The sequence below is a fragment of the Melanotaenia boesemani genome, chromosome 3 (assembly GCF_017639745.1).
Source record: "Melanotaenia boesemani isolate fMelBoe1 chromosome 3, fMelBoe1.pri, whole genome shotgun sequence".
NCBI lineage: Eukaryota > Metazoa > Chordata > Actinopteri > Atheriniformes > Melanotaeniidae > Melanotaenia > Melanotaenia boesemani.
Window position 1 is genome coordinate 33,234,163 of NC_055684.1, and position 16,649 is coordinate 33,250,811.

A 16,649-nucleotide genomic window follows, 5' to 3' on the forward strand; every position below is an offset into this window, starting at 1 on the left:
TTCCAGTCAAAAAGAAACAACAACAAAAACAGTAGTTTACATTAAAATCCAACAAAAATGCATTTATTGTATAAAGTCAATGCATCTTGTCTGTTATTGGGATCTTAAACTAATATAATACTTATATAATACTTAACTAATATTAAACTTATATAATTAAAATATTTAAATCATTCTGGTTAGTAGTTTTGTGTTCAGAATTCGGCTTGTAGAGCCTCCGGGTCTCGTTGAGGCCTCGTTTTCTGTTAGTTGTATGGTTTAACCTGCCTTGTTGTCACTTAAAAATCACCCATAAATAAAACTTTTAATTTAGAATTCTTTTTGGGTTTATTGTTAACAACCCCTTTCCCCTAGCGAGCAGGGGGGATTGTAACATTTTGTCAGCGTATCCGACATGGCAGGAAAGAGTGAATAAAGATTCAAGCCACAGACAGAGCGTATGCTGTTAGCATTTCTGGCCACATCAGCATCTGAGCAGACCAAAGCGACACAGTCAGGTTTACATGCTGTTTAAAGTGCTTGCAGCTAAGCGGCTGATTTTCTGTCGAGTCCTTTGTGTCCAGTCTCATTTTACTGTATGTGAGGGCTCCAGACTCCACATGGTATGATGATTAAATACGATTATGGTGTAATTTCTTTCTTAGCAGGTATCAACTGAGTGACTGTGGTTTGCAGGGCTGCTGAATGATGGTTTCCCGAGGAAACTGTATCACTATCAAATTTGATTTTTTTTTTTTCTTTCTCGTCACATGATTACATTCGGCAGTGTTTGTTTAAGAAGTTACCAAAGTCTATGTACCAGGAACTCCTTGTGTAGATATACAGATAGAAAAAGAAAAAAAAAATAGAGGCATATGTCTCCTAGACACATTTACAGTCCTGAGTGGAGCCCTAATCTGACAGAAAGGACAACTCATCTGGTGCAATATGAAAGTCTTTTCAATGTAGGGCCAAGAAATTAGCATAATACATTACATAATTCTTATTGCATTACTACTGTGTAAGTCCAATGAATAAAAGAAGTGCAACTAATGTGCTCTGAAAAGTGTGGTGAAGAACTATCGAAGGAAAAAAAGACCCAGGTTATTTATTTATTTATTTTGCATGTGCAGGTGTGATTTCATGTGACGTGCATAAACAAACAAGCCTATTCATACATTCATAGACTACAAAATAATCTGCCTGCATAGCATGGATATCAACACAGAAAATTGTTGGGTTTGAGATCTGGTACAATGGCAGCCTGATTGCTGGCATGTCTCAGTGTTTACTCATCTCATTTACTCATCCCTCTCTCTGCTCTCCAAACACCCTCCATGTCTGTCTCTTTTTGCAGCGGTATTCAACCGTTTCAGATGCTTCCTATAAAATAAAACTTTATATTTTTTGTGTTGTGCTTTATTTTTTTCTGCAGATGGTTTTGAGAGAGCCGGTGGTAGTAGACATTTGCCCGAAGCCATTGCCTGCAATACACCCACATGCCAAGTCAAATCGGTTGAGTTTAAAGGAAAGAAAAGAAAGGTTTTGCAGCTTTATTATGCTAGTATTTTCATTCTTTTATTCTACAGTGTTTTATTTTTATTTTTTTGTTTGTTTGTTTTGTGCTCCAAAATGCCAAGTAAGTAGAAAGTAGTGTAGAGTAGTTTGATGTTTTGAAACTTATCTCGAGCTTCAATTTCTTGTAAAGCTGGTGGAAATTAGAGCAGGGTGCAAAGAAGTTCTGTTAAATGTGATCATAAAGGTGTATCATTATTACTTATTATAAACCTTTATTTATACAGACAGTCCCATTGAGACACACAGTCTTATTTACAAGAGAGACCTGTTTACCTAACCAAAGATGCATGCAGATGGTTTTGACAGTTTCACATTTTGAGCATTTAAGAATCATTTGACATTAATCCAGATGTGGACTCCAGTTCCTAGATTAGAGCTATCATAGATAATGGGAAAAAAAACAACTCTTAATTAGCAGAATGTACTAGTTATAATTTCAGCATTTAACTATTCCCGATGATCTTTTAAGGGATCCTCTGAATTGGAAATTTGATTACTGTCTGCAGTGTTGATTTACAACAAATGTTAAATACACAAAACTGCAAAGACAAAATAAAAAAGATCATTGTTAAAAGTTTCTTTCATTGGGTGCTCTTCTCTGCCTGTCAGCCCAAATCTGTTACAGTTGATAAAATTCACTACATTTTTTTGTTCTCTAACTAATGCAGTGTGATTATACTGGACAAGGAGGCCTGCTATGTTATTTAAAATATTTTATCTGAAACAATGTCAAGAGAATCTCAAGATCAGGATCACAAAACAACTTGAACCAAGAAGAAATATGACAAAAGCACTGCAGAAGATAATGAGTCATGTGAAAGCTAAAGCTTTTTTTTTTTTTCTTGCCATTTACTTGTGTGAAGAATCACATCCTTTACTTACGTTTTTAATAGAGGTATTAAAGTAAATGGTTTGTTCTTTCATTTAGAGTCCATTACTTTCAAAAATACAGCGCCTTTTACTGTGTTGTAACTCACTCAAATACTCCTGGGCTCAGAAGTTTACAAGGTCTTTTATCTGAGACAACACAGAACAGCTCATCACTGCTTGGCTCCTGAGACTAAGGTGTTTACTTCTCTTAAAATGTGTGTACAGCATGATGGCTAGAACATGGATTTCTGTGTTGCACAGAAGCAAACATCCATGGTGGTCCAATACTTGAAGGGATTTTGAGCATAAAGCTTTCTCCTCTGTTGTTTGAACCAATGGACCCCACAGGGCCTGAAATCTTCTGCAAATGCAGCACAGTTATGTGCACTGCAGTGTCACCGGTGGTAGTAGACATTTGCCCGAAGCCATCGTCTGCAATACACTCACATGCCAAGTCAAATCAGTTGAGTTTGAAAGGAAAGAAAAGAAAGGTTTTACAGCTTTATTATGCTAGTATTTTCATTCTTTTATTCTACAGTGTTTTTTTGTTTTGTTTTGTTTTGTTTTTTTTTGTTTTGTGCTCCAAAATGCCAAGTAAGTAGAAAGTAGTGTAGAGTAGTTTGATGTTATTGGATTATTCTAGAAGGTATTGCTTTTAGAATTTTGAAACTTATCTTGAGCTTCAATTTCTTGTAAAGCTGGTGGAAATTAGAGCAGGGTGCAAAGAAGTTCTGTTAAATGTGGTCAGAAAGGTGTATCATTATTACTTAATATTAACCTTTATTTATACAGACAGTCCCATTGAGACACATAGTCTTATTTACAAGAGAGACCTGTTTACCTAACCAAAGATGCATGTCTTTGGATACAGCCTAACACCTAATAGCAATGTTGATACTGCTAGTTGAACATTGAAAAACCTGTATACAGAATAAATCATGTGGACTAATACAGAACAATGCTAAATCTGTTATCTTTTTTTTTAAATAACATTATTTATCATGCCAAGGGCGGAACCCTGCAAGGAAAGTGGCAAATAAGCAGGAGAGAGGGACAATGCTTTTTGATTTTAAATTAAAACCAGACTTTTTTTTTTTAAGAAAATATACAGTTTGCAAACTGATAACTGGAAATCTCACCAATCATTATTTATTGCTTTAGTTGGTCCTTCTGAATTTTACCTTAGGCCCCCAAATTATCCCCACCCCCCAGGGTGAGTCCTTCTCATGCAGCAGCAGAAGGCAATCACTACATTAATGTGTTTTTTAGGTACATTCTGAATATGTGCAACGTCTGGAAAAATGTTCTTTCATTTTGCTTCGCTTGTTCATGTGCAAAATAAAAAAAAACCTTATGAATACATTTTTAAGCGCTGTTCTGGATTTTGCTGGATAAACTGTTCTTTACATTTGTTTTCTGTTTTTCTATTCAGTTGCTCAACTTTTTCTCTGCCGGATTTTGATGCATTTATATATATATATATATATATATATATATGTGTGTGTGTGTGTGTGTGTGTGTGTGTGTGTGTGTGTGTGTGTGTGTCTTTGGTACTCTGACTTATATTTACCCATGTTTCAAGTTTCTGTGTAATACTTTTGTCAGGTTTGCCTGACCTTTAAAAATGCCTGCCAGGGGTTACTGTGTACCCAGTACTATTACTCTGCTTATTTTCTTTTGTTTGCAGGGTCACTTCAGTGACAGGAGAACCCTCGCTCAGGGTGCCAAAGCCTGCGGGCTTCTCTTATTCTTGTTTCTGTGTCTTTCTTGTCTGATTTTCCTCTGTTGGTGTAAAGCTTCAGCTTTATTCTTCCATCAGCCTGAATCTGTTTGGGTTGTTCCTCTGGTCTAGCACTTTCTCGTCTCTCCTTTATAGCTTTCAAGAGCAATCCAAGAATGTCATTACACATAACAAGAAAGACATGAAATCCTGAAATATTCTGGTTTTCTGTTTATATTCAAAGTTTAAAAAGTAAGTTGTAGCTACATGTGACCATGACTGTCAAGTAGCCTGTGATTGAAGGAAATCGGGAGGGTACAAGTCTAAAGTTTGACATTGAGGTTTCATTCACAGTTTGAACTAAACTTCAAAACCAGAAATGGATTTGATGCTACAGAAGCAACAAGATTAGCAAAGTAGAGTTCACACTGCACTCACAGTAGAAGTAATTTTACAAAAATCGTAGATAATACTTTGCCTTTACATGGGAAAAATGGAAATCAGAAAACATGTTTGTTTTTGGACTGATATAATGACATTAAAGAAAATAGCTCAGCTCTTAAAGGTACATTAACACAATGTGTGTAGCAGTCCATAATGGTCCATTGATTTCATAAAAGGACCCATGTGTTCAAGTAAATTGCTCTGGAATTATTACAAATCCTGCATACCTGTAAGTCCAAATACTACCGATTTGCTAAGAAATTAAGTAAAATTGGTACATTTCCATCTCCCAGTGAAAAGATTTGCTGCAACTATTTGTGCCTTGCAGTAAATACACGGTACTTAAAATATAATGGCCTTCACCTCACTACCAGTATTTAGAAAGACTTCTATATCCAAATTAAATATTTTATAAGTCACAAATAAACTTGGATCTTAAAAGACTGCTGTCAATGATACCTGTCTACTCTTTCTGAAAAGTAAAAGAAGACTGTTGAACAATTGTCCAGGAAAACCAACTTTAGCCCCAATCTACAACTTGATGTCCAGTTTGTAAAGAAAGACTTTTTGTAATTTACAAAAAGAAAGACACAGCAGATCATAAGAAGGGGCTGTTGTTGGTTGAAAAACACAGAGACAGAAAACTACTTGTATTCAGTCAGCATGGCAGAGTACATATCTCACTCATTACATGGCATGACTCTTTCAGATCACACCACTGTCCTTCTCTAGTAGCATTCACCTGTTCAGTCACAGAGCCCCCAACTGGCGAAGGAATACAGATTCTTATTTAGTCCCAAATATAAGAGTCCTTCACATTTGAGTATCTGTAAACACAACAGGGGCCTGGTTAAGACATTGGTTGGAAAAGTCTCCTCTTTCTACACAAGGCAAGAGTCAATGTTATCAGCACTCTTGTATTTCCCTTGTCTTTACTCAGTGCTTTAAGTCTACCTGTCTGGTGCTTTGACTTGCACCAGACAGGTAGCTACTGCTTAGGTGCTTAAAGTAGCACATTTACTGGATATTGACAGCAGTCATGTTAAAGAACTTTGTTATAGCAATTGGTATAATTTCCTTAATTTTTTGATGATTTTTGTTACTCTGAATTGAATTGAATTGAATTGAATTGAAGCAGGAATAGACTAAATGAACTGAACATTTTATCCAATTTATATTATATTGTATTATGTTGTGACATATTATATTTCGGGGTTCTTTAACTCCAGTCCTTGGGGGCCACTGTTCTGCAGGTTTAAGAGGTTTCCCTGCTGTAACACACCTGACTCGAATTAATTGGTCACTGTGCAGAACAACAAGATGTTGGAAAAACTTAATTTAAATCAATTGTGTTGGAGCAGGGGAGCAGCTTAAAACAGAGAAAACTAGATTTTTCATCTGTTTAAAGAAGTTTTTCTTTTCCTTGTAAAAAAAAAGATGAAGAGGAGGCAGCCAATGTTTCTAACTTCATTTATAAATTGTATTTCTGTCTTTGCAGGAATAGTGTGGGAGTGTACCTGACCTTTCATTTGTTCAGTTATATATTTAGTTGTTAGCTCAGTATGCAGACTATGTTGAATGTCTATGACCTCTCATCATGCAAGAAGAATCTATGGTTACATAACGATGTGCTCATCCCGAAGTTATATAGGATATAGGATATAGGATATAGGATATAGGATATAGGATATTGGATAGTCTATAGGATAATCACATAAAAAAGGTAAGTGAAAGGGAGCTATCCTAGAAAAACCCACTGTCCATCTGTGTTGGAGAGAAAAAAGTTGTCTCGTGGACTGTAGTCTCAAAAATCCAAATAGATACTGTGTGCTTTATTTGACTTTTTCATTTTTACAAAAGAAAAACCTGCCACTGAAAATGCATAAACATGCTGCAAACAGGAATTACTCTGGTTGTGGGGTAATATTTGATTACAAGACATTTTAAAGAAGAAATTGGTAAAGAAGTTGTAAAAGTATAAAATATTTAACCTGTTTTTTTTTTTTTTTTTTTTTTTTTTTTTGTCAGTAAAACTTTAATTGTATTGGATGAAAAGCATTGGAAAGGAAACAGTGGTTAGCACATCATCTCATGTGAATGTATGTGCAAGCTGCACATGCATGTGTAGACATTACCATCCAACCATGCAAGCATTAACTAGTTGCTCATATTCCCTTCATCTCTCTGCTGATTTTCTAATTTAGTTCATGTTTTTGCCCGCTCACTCATCTAAAATGAATCACCCTATATGTCACCCACTACTGCCTCCTCTTTATCTCTGTTATTTCCACCTCCTGGTTATCTGTTGGCTGTGTTATCCCTCTAATGTTCTCACAATTATCTGTTATGCTAAATGTAGCCTCAATATGCTTTTATCCCTGTAGCACTGCACTTTATTTTTCAACATACAGCCAGTCCTCTGGATGTTCTATTTTTATTTGTAACCACCAGTAGATTTAAATCATTTCATCTCTTTTGGAAATTATATACCAGCTGGCCTAGGTTCAAATCTTGAAGATGACAGGTTAGAGAAGCATTGTGTATATAAAAAAGAAAAACAGTTATGAATTAATAAAAGAAGTGTTTACATGTTTTATCGCACAGTTTTTTTTTTCGTACACTGTTGCTGTAACAGTGTTTATAATCTTGAGCTTTGCACACTGTGGCTATCTAGAAAAAGGTTAACAGTAAATTGATAAATAAGCGATCTGATTTCACTTCTTACATTCGGCTGTATTTTAGAGTAAAAATGCCTAGAGATTGTCATACACAGTTTAAACTGACAAACTATTACATTAACGTATATAAAACTATTTGGAATGATGAAGGTTTTGTGTATTTGGGCAAAATTGGTAAACTATATTGCTGATATGCAACATGCTGCTTTCTGATCTGTGTTGAGTATTTAAGTGTGTTGTTTTAGTGTTCATCAACTAAGAGACGAAGCAGGTCTTTTAGCTGAGAAACACTGAAATGTTTTGTTTGTTGTTTCTATGATTTCCAGAATGTACATTTGCATCTTTCAACTCACTGAGCTGCAGACTGACTCTTAAATTAAATTAAAACTGGAGAAGTGTGCATTGTACCAAATGTGATATATGAGGACTTTAATGCTACATGTAATTGGCTTTGTCTGACATTAGGATCAAGCAAATTACTATTAGCTTTTAGGTTCTTATTATGTGTGTGTGCATTCACAGCCACTACTGCTACTGTTTTCTGCATAATTCCACTCTGTATGTGTCTCATAGAAAATTACACACTACACGGTGTAGCAGAGCATAAACACATGCAGCAGAGTAGGAGACAGGGAACATGGAAGTAAGGATAAAGTTGCATTAACTGCTGACAACTTTGCACTGTTAGTGCAACAAAGATAAGTTTTAACCGTTCTCAGTGAAATGTTTGTAAGACTCTCCTGGAAGTTGTTGGGTATCCATTCTTTTATCAGCTTGTATGGACAGAATTTCATGATCTTGTGTCAAGTTTGAGAGGCACATGATCTTCTGAGGATGTTGTGTACTTATTTCTTGCATCATTGATCAGCTAACTTCTGGCTCAAACTGGTCTGAAGTATTATTAAACATAAAGAGGTTGGGATGAGTATTAGCATCTACAAGTTTGAGGCAATGCTTCTGAGAGGGACTGAATAGTCCCTTCAGGTGGTAAAATTAAGAATGTTAAAAGTTAATATACGTTTTTAACCTCACCTTCGGTCACATGTTGATTGGAAAGAACAATATTACAGATACAACATATACAAGAAGGTCTCAGCTTGCACTTGGGGATCAAGTGAATTGTGAGGGACTCAGATTAGAGCTGCTTAATTTCCCCACTAAAAGAATCCAGCTGAAGTGGTTTGGGCATGTGGTTAGGATGCATCTTAAGCACATCTCAGAGGTGCTGTGGATAAGCCTCACCAAGTCAGGATGAATAGATAGCTTCCAGTAAGAAGTAGCTAACTGGTCACTCAGTCATTCACCTTCATCTTCCAATATCTTTAAGTCATCCATATGTCTTGTGTCTAAAAATATACTCAGCAAAATGCAGTTCATGAAAATACAAAGATGTGTTGTATACAGTATTTCCATTCAAGACACTGAAAAGGAAGTGGAACAAAAGCATGACAAAAAGCCTGCACTGACTGAAACTTCAAACACCAGCACTCAGCTAGCAGGAGCTTGATTTGGGTGAATTCAAAAGTAGGTCTGCTGAAACAAAACCTCATCAAAGCATTTCTTTTATCATCATGTCGAGTGCAGCCCCCACAGCATAAGCCTTCCCAACACACCAGCCCCAGGACAACACTGGTGCTGCCCTAAATCTGAAAGAAAACCTCACCCAAAATTTCCTCTGACAAGGTGCTCATATACAACAATAAAGATCCATAAAAACTCCAGCGCTGCATCAATTGGGTGAAAGGGTATTAAATGAGCCCAAGTAAAAGTATCACTGATGTTAATTACTTTAAAAAGGAAGAAACTGAGACTTTGGTCTTGAGGAGAATGCTGAATTTCTGCAGGCAGACTGTGGTAATTACTGTAAAATACAGAACCCTTATGCCAAATAGGTCTTCTTATTCTTTCTCACAAGCAAGGAATTTTTGCAGCCATTTTTGCAGAGCACAGCAAGAAAATAGACACACCAAAGCACTAAAAATGCTGGGGAAAAAATGCAACTGTTTACCAAAAGAACTGTTTTCAGATGTGTTGGGCTTCTTTGCTGTAGTATTAAATTTACCTTTAAGTTTTACTTCTTACTGTTACTATGTCATAAAATGTTTAATCTGTGTCACCAAATTTACATTGGGTCTTGAATAATCAATTTCAAAGGAACTGGCAGCACTAAAGGGGTTTCAAACTAACTTCCTGAAGCCCACCTCCTTATGGAAATGAGGTTACATGAAAAGATGAGAGATGCACGGAATTGGCAGAGGCAGGATTTGGGTGTGTGTCTCTTTGCACAAGGGAATTTTTGAAACCAAGAGAATATGAATGTAAGTGAAAATCAAATGTAAGCACAGGAGACAGAGAAGAGGAAAAATGTGTGTCAGGGTGAGTGAGACAGAGTTTGAAAGAGGGAAGAGAGTGAAGTCCTAAGAGATTATATCAGAAATAGACTGAGTATAATGGAGTTCCTCTCGCACAGAGAGCGGAAACAAGCGCCTGTTATGCAGACACACAGACACCGCTGACTTTATTTACAGAAATATGACACGAACCACAGTAATTAGACAGCTCCTTTCCTCCAACCTGCAGGAGCTTCCTCAGCTCTCCAACTCTAACTGCTCTAAATGCAGACTGAAAAAGGATGATAAATATCTAGGGATGACTGGCTCTCTTTGAAGACTTGCATATTGAGCTGATGAGATTCTCAACTTGGAGTAGAGCACAAGTCAGCATAAAAAGGCTGCCACAGGCTAATAAGTAAAACTTTGGGAGCTCAAGGATGCACTGTTAAACTGAGGAATGATTTCAGAATGTACTGTTCATTTACATTATTGTTGTATATTATTGCACTGTATGTATTATCCTGTATTGTGGCATAACATGAAAATACAGATACAAATTCCTGCAAATGAAACACTGTAAAATCTGAACACAAGTCTAAGAGATACAAACACTCTTCTTGCTACACTTTGACTTCTGTGTTGTGCACATCTGAATAATGTTTTCAGCTCAGTATTCCCTGGAAATTTACATCCAAGAAAAGAGTGAATATATGCTTTCATAAAGGTGAAAGGCTGAGAATGAGGGTGTATTTTTCTGATGCAAGGAGGGCAGTTTGTAGGTGTAGAATGAGTATATGCTGAACACATACAGCCCAAACTGTGTGCTTGACCTCGTGCTTGCAAACAATGCAACACAACAACTCAGGGGAAAGCATTATATATATTTATACCATGGTCTGAGTGAATACTCTCTTCTGATTGGCTGTAGGGTGTCCACTAAAAAGTGTTATAGGACACCTATAAAAAAGTTCTGTTCAAACAGCCTTATCGTTGTAAATTATTGCTGGCTAAACGCTAGCTGGTAACCGTGGCAACAGAAACTCAGATACCGGGCTAGAGACACACCAGATCATGTCTGTGACGGGGCATTTTATATCATTTCCAAGCAGCAACCTCGGCCAGTAAAATGTGAAGCCTATGCGGAAGTGCAAAAAATTGCAGTTCACCCCTCATCCGCTAGGGGCTAGCTCCAAAACAGAGTCAATCCCCATAGACTCCCATGTCAAAAAGGCCAACTTCAGAGTAGAAATAAACATGTTTAAAGCCTGGAACAAAAAATAAATAAATAAAAAATAAAAAAACATTTTAGGATTAAGAGGTCAAGTTTACCTTCATGACAACTGTGAGGGGGGTGAATTTTTTTCTAACTGATCCCTTTGGATGTTATTTAATCTTGAAATTAGGCAAAATTAGGGGTGTGTCCTTTTGATTGACAGGTATCCAATATCCAAGGCAAGAAGGCAGCACAACCGTGGTTTTAGCTGGCTAACAGCGCGCCTTAGCTTTAGCCCGCCTACCTCCGTTAGCTGGTTAGCTACTGTTTACTCCGGGTTAGCTCGGTTAGCTCTTAGCTACAGGCAGCTCAGAGTTTGATGGGTGTCAATCATCCACCCCCACCTTCACAGTCTCCCATTTTTGGATATTCCGAGAATGACAACACGCCTGACGCTGCCAAGATGGCGACGGTGGGAACCGCCCAATGAGCTTCATTCAGCTCTTCAGAAACCTACGGGTGATGTCACAGAGGTTCTGTCCATCTTTTATATACAGTCTATGGTCAATTCTCTGGTATGGCAGCAGGACGAGGATAAGCACGATGGAAAAGATCAGCTAATTGGCTCTGTGGATGGACTTCAGAATAAACACAGCATCAATGCAGCAACCCATGGACGTCGCCTCCATGGACAAAGGGGATGTTTAGCACACAATCTTTGCCCGATGAGAGGGTTCCACATCTGCACTTTTCCCACATTCTTTCTTTAAACATATCCTGCGTTTTGCAGCAACGTGTCTGCTCTAGTGGCTCTCTGGTCGTCTGTGTGCAACAGCTGCTTCTTCCCTCTTGTTTCATGTTGTTACATGAATCATGATGGCTGTCGATGATCAATCAGCTTTTTTCTTGTTACGTTTGTTTATCATTCAGTTGAGAAGTAGACTAGCAGTTCATCGTTCACATCCTCACATATTTACCCAGAATAATTATTTTTGGCAAGACCTTCTCTAACACAGTAGCTGACGAAAGGATGTAGCTGACAACAGAAAGTTGCTGTAGAAATGATTTAAAGTTCAGCAATGCAGGGGCGGGTCTAGAAAAGTTTTGTTGGGGGGACCAGGCAGAGGCACTGACCAGGAAAAGGTTAGCACAAATTAGACCTTTTTAAAGTCTACATTTTGTGAAATATTGAACTGATTATTACAACTAAAGTGATCATCCAATGTTATAAAGTGAAGAAAAACTTGTAACACAAACAGCAAATGATATAGTTTATCAACAGTTGTTTACTTTGGGTGATGCTGCTGTAAGACTTTTATCACTGCTGCACAAATACTCACTTCAATGATAAAATATATGCTCCCTCTGGGTCAAATATTACAGAACTATAGCATTAATTATCAAAGTTTATGTGTCTCTGTCACCAGATGACTGCAGTCCAATAGACTTATTGTGTCAGTGTCTGGAGCAAATAAACACCTGGATGAGGGAGAATTTCCTACAATTAAATGAAGACAAAACTGAGATTATTCTGTTTGGTAGCAAAGAGAAGAGGGTCAGCATTGGCAAACACCTGGAGACTCGGGCTCTTAAAATCACCAACCAAGTTCGTAACCTTGGAGTGTTGATAGACTCAGATCTGACTTTCAGCAGCCACATCAAAGCTGTCACTAAGACAGCTTTTTACCAGCTCAGAAACATCAACAGAATTAAAAGTTTAGTCTCCCAGAAAGACCAAGAGAAACTCATCCATGCATTCATCTCCAGTAGGCTGGATTACTGTAATGGTCTTTTAACAGGACTTCCTAAAAAGAGCATTAAACACCTGCAGCTCATCCAAAATGCTGCTGCTAGAGTTTTAACCAGAACTAAGAGATCTGAACACATCACACCAGTTTTGAAATCTTTACACTGGCTTCCAGTCAGTCACAGAATAGATTTTAAAACCCTTCTGATTGTTTACAAATCCCAGAATGGTTTAGGCCCAGAATACATCTGTGATATGTTCAGAGAATATAAACCTAGCAGAGCTCTTAGATCCAAAGACTCTGGTCAACTAGTCCAACCATTGGACATCTGACATTTACCCAAGGGAAGGTCAGTTAACAGTAAATATTTGTAGCATTGGGTCTTTCAGTTGATACAATACAGTGAAAATGGGCAAATTTCAGGCATATAAAAACTTGCAAATGGTGATTAATCATGATTAATTTGTAAGCTGTGATTAATCATGAGCAATTTGAAAAATTTGGCAGAGTTGAACAGCCCACATCAGCCGGATTGTTGGGTCGCTCAAGTCAAGAATGTTTACTATTCAGTGCAACTAGAAGTAAACTCATTACTTTTACATGACAGTCTGTCCAATGAGCACAACACTGCCTTACGAGTTTGTGACAACACAGACACTGAATTAAACAAGGAACTAGTAGTCATGGTAACATATTACACTGGTGTAACATCATGGCAAGCTGAAGACAACACGAACACTTGGACTGCACAGAACACAGCATGACAAACTGTTTATAATATTTCACCTTATAACACCCATTAACTTTGCTTCCACCAGCAAAACATAAGAGCTGTTATAACCAACATCACACTGAAATTTCTGTTATGTCTAACAAATCAAATCTTTAAAAATCCCCTTTAGAAATAATTTCAGTTAATGAGGACAATACACAAAAGTAGAAACACAGCGAAACCTTTCCCAAGAACAAAGCAGATATGACAGCTTTTCTCACACTTTTTCACACTTTGAAAAAATTGTAATGCAATAGTGACTAATTTGAAGTGTTGAATAGTTAAAAGGGGAAGGAAGGAGTTGATGAGGAATAACTAAAGGGATGTACAGGTGGCGAAGCAGGAAAAAAGGGCAATATGATAGAAGAAACGAATGAGCAGATGGAGAGTGGAGAAAATGGGTAATATGAGCAATATGGGAAATGTGGAGGTGGAGGAATGAAAGTAATCCGTTTATAAGCGAGGGAGTGGAGCACTGGGTAAAGCATATGGAGCACAGTGTTATTACAGCTAGATGAATCAAAATACCTTTCACTGGCCCTTCATCTTTATCTCTCAAATTATTACTGTATTCTCATTTGTCTCTCGTATTACCTGGCTGTCTTCTTATTTCCCTTATTGCAAATTGAATATATATATAGTATATGTGTTTATATACATGGCAGCCATGTTAACTTGGACATATTCTAAAGTTTGTCATAATTGGGAATATTTTATTGAAGAATGAGATTCTATTATCTACCTTAGACCTAAAACAAAGCCAGGGCCAGCAGCAATTCATAAGTAAACCCATAACCTCTCAGAGCCTTAATCGCATGAGCCCAAATTGTAGTGCTGGCATTGCTTTAGTGTCGGATCGATGGCAGAACCAAGCAGGATCGTTTTTCCCACCAGCTGTTGAATTATTCAGGCCAAGATTTCCTCTTGGGAGGTTCCTGCTTCCAGCCAGACACACAGGGAGCTTACAACCTGGCTGGAAAGCTCGGGACCATCACAAAATTCTTAATGAGCAGTAGCACATACTGTAAGGGTATAAGACAATGACAAAATGAGATTCATGGAATGTTTCTAGATTGACCTATCTGGTTTTTCTGTGAGCTACAAAATGATGGTATCACGGTCTATTTACAACACTGTCAGAAAAATCTGTTTTTTGGTTTGTTTGTTTTTTATGTATATTAAAACGGGAAGGACTTCTTAAACTCCTTGCAAACTGGACAAACTGGATTTTCAGCTTTCTACCTTTACAACTTTGTTCTGGAAGTTAATGCGCACAGAGTTTTTAGAAGAGCAGCAAATATGGAAAAGAGAATTGGGTCAGATTTTAAAACAAAAAAAATAAAAAAGATCACGAGAGTATTTTATTGTAACATGTGCGATTGTATCAGGAAGGTGGGTCACGTCAGAGAGTGGATCTCAGTTTCAGGATTTTACCTTTGTTTTAGCCGATGAGCTCTTTTAGGTTTCACATTCATTGCCAAAACTGCATGCAGAATTAATAATAAGACTTAGAGACAACAGCCATGCTTGTGGCTCTTCTGCACAGAGGCGCTTTCATCTAAATGCTAATTTCTACATGTCAGCAAGCAAATAGAAGATTTTTTTACATTCACAGTACACAAGTGCAGCTGAGGTTTATGTACATTTCATTCATTTTGTCTGATAATAATCATAAACCAAAGAATTTGACAAATTAAAGTTTCACCTGACAAAGACCTGAGATAAGTAATTTGATATTAACATATGATGAACAAAACTGCTGGTGTATTTACGTGATACTTTTATTTAAAAAGTAGCTTGTTACAGTCTGTTAAAGTAATAAAAGATAATCCCTTTCTATAAATATGTTAGATAATTTTATAACATGCTTCCCTGTGTAGGAAAAATAATGTCTGTGCTTTCACTTTAAAAACACTTCCTTTGTATTAACTTGGCTCATCATAGCTGCATGTGTCTATAGGTCATTTGTTTGTGTGACTATGCATATGTGTTTGGGTGAGCAGACATGCCCATGTCTATCTCTCTTTGGCTGACCATGACATTTCACACTTCCTTCATAATTGATATGGTTGTTTTGCCTTAGCTGGTTAGATGAAAACAACTTCAGCAAGCTTAAAGACGAACCATGTCACTTTCTGACCTTAAAACTCTGCATTCCACACTTGTTTGATGACACAGTGACATGTATTTTGTGCATTTCTGAAGCTTTCACTGCCCTGCAGTGTCCTGAGATTAAAAAAACGCTCTCCACAACTTTTTCTTCCAGGACGCAGCGTGATGTTGCAGCTGAGTTTCGCTTTACGCACCGTGTCACATGCTAGCCAGCGGATATTAACCTACTGGCTATTTTGAACATGCAAAGTGGCTGATTCTGAAGACATCAGGGGAAGAGAGGAAACGAAAATGAGAAAAGGATAGAGAAAGAGATAAAACTAGAGTCAAGATAAGACTGTCTTTTACTGGCTGGAGAGAGCTAACAGAACAGGTTTGATGCACGATGGATGTCGATACGGGGCGCGTCACTGAGAAAATCTGCAAAAAATCTGTAGCACATCTTTAATTAAAATAACACGCCACATTGATTACATGTAACTGAAAAAAATATTAACGGTATTCCCATCAGTGCTTACAAGTACTTAACAGGCGGAAATGAGACCTCTTTTTTCATTCTTGAAGCAATGTTGCTTCTCATCTGAAAGGCGTTCTGAGTTCTCAATGACTGTTGGGAAGAGTCAGGTTAAAGGCCCATTTATGCTCCCTTACGTACGTAAATAGCAACGTCTATTTCAAATGTTGTCATACGTCACTGTCCCCATACTTCCATGTGTAGTGGAATTTATTTATCAAAGATCACACATGCCTCTTGTGTGTTGCCTTGGTTGTTAAGTCAAGTCCTCTACTAGCGGGCAGTGCTAATTTCAGAGTTCATTTCCGCGAACCGACGTCAGTTTTAGACACCGTTTGGTGACAGTAATTCATCGTTATAAAGTTTTATTCAACCGCCCAACACACCCCAAACACTCGCATATAATCTTTCTTCAATGCTTGCGCAATTTCTGGAGTTGTTGTCCTCATCTTCATTCTTCTTCTGCTTTTATTGTTCCCTTTCTAATCCACTTCTTCTTCTCTGGTTTGCTTATTTGCTGGTCGCATGTCAGCTATTCTGCTCAGCACTGCCTCCACGATTTCTGGTGGTATTGCACCATCTTCTACGTTGGATAGCTAAGCTCCCTGAAGACGAATCAAATTACGGGCGTAAGCAACGCAGGAGACAGACGACACTGTCTGCGTATCCATTTTCCCAGTTGAGCATA

The 16,649-nt window shown here is 37.6% G+C and overlaps 1 protein-coding gene across 2 annotated transcripts in view; it reads right to left on the bottom strand.

The window, feature by feature from the left end:
* Positions 1-16,649, bottom strand: part of cpne5b (copine Vb) — a 141,197-nt gene that overhangs the window by 107,559 nt on the left and 16,989 nt on the right. The gene's annotated exons all lie outside the window — the stretch shown is intronic.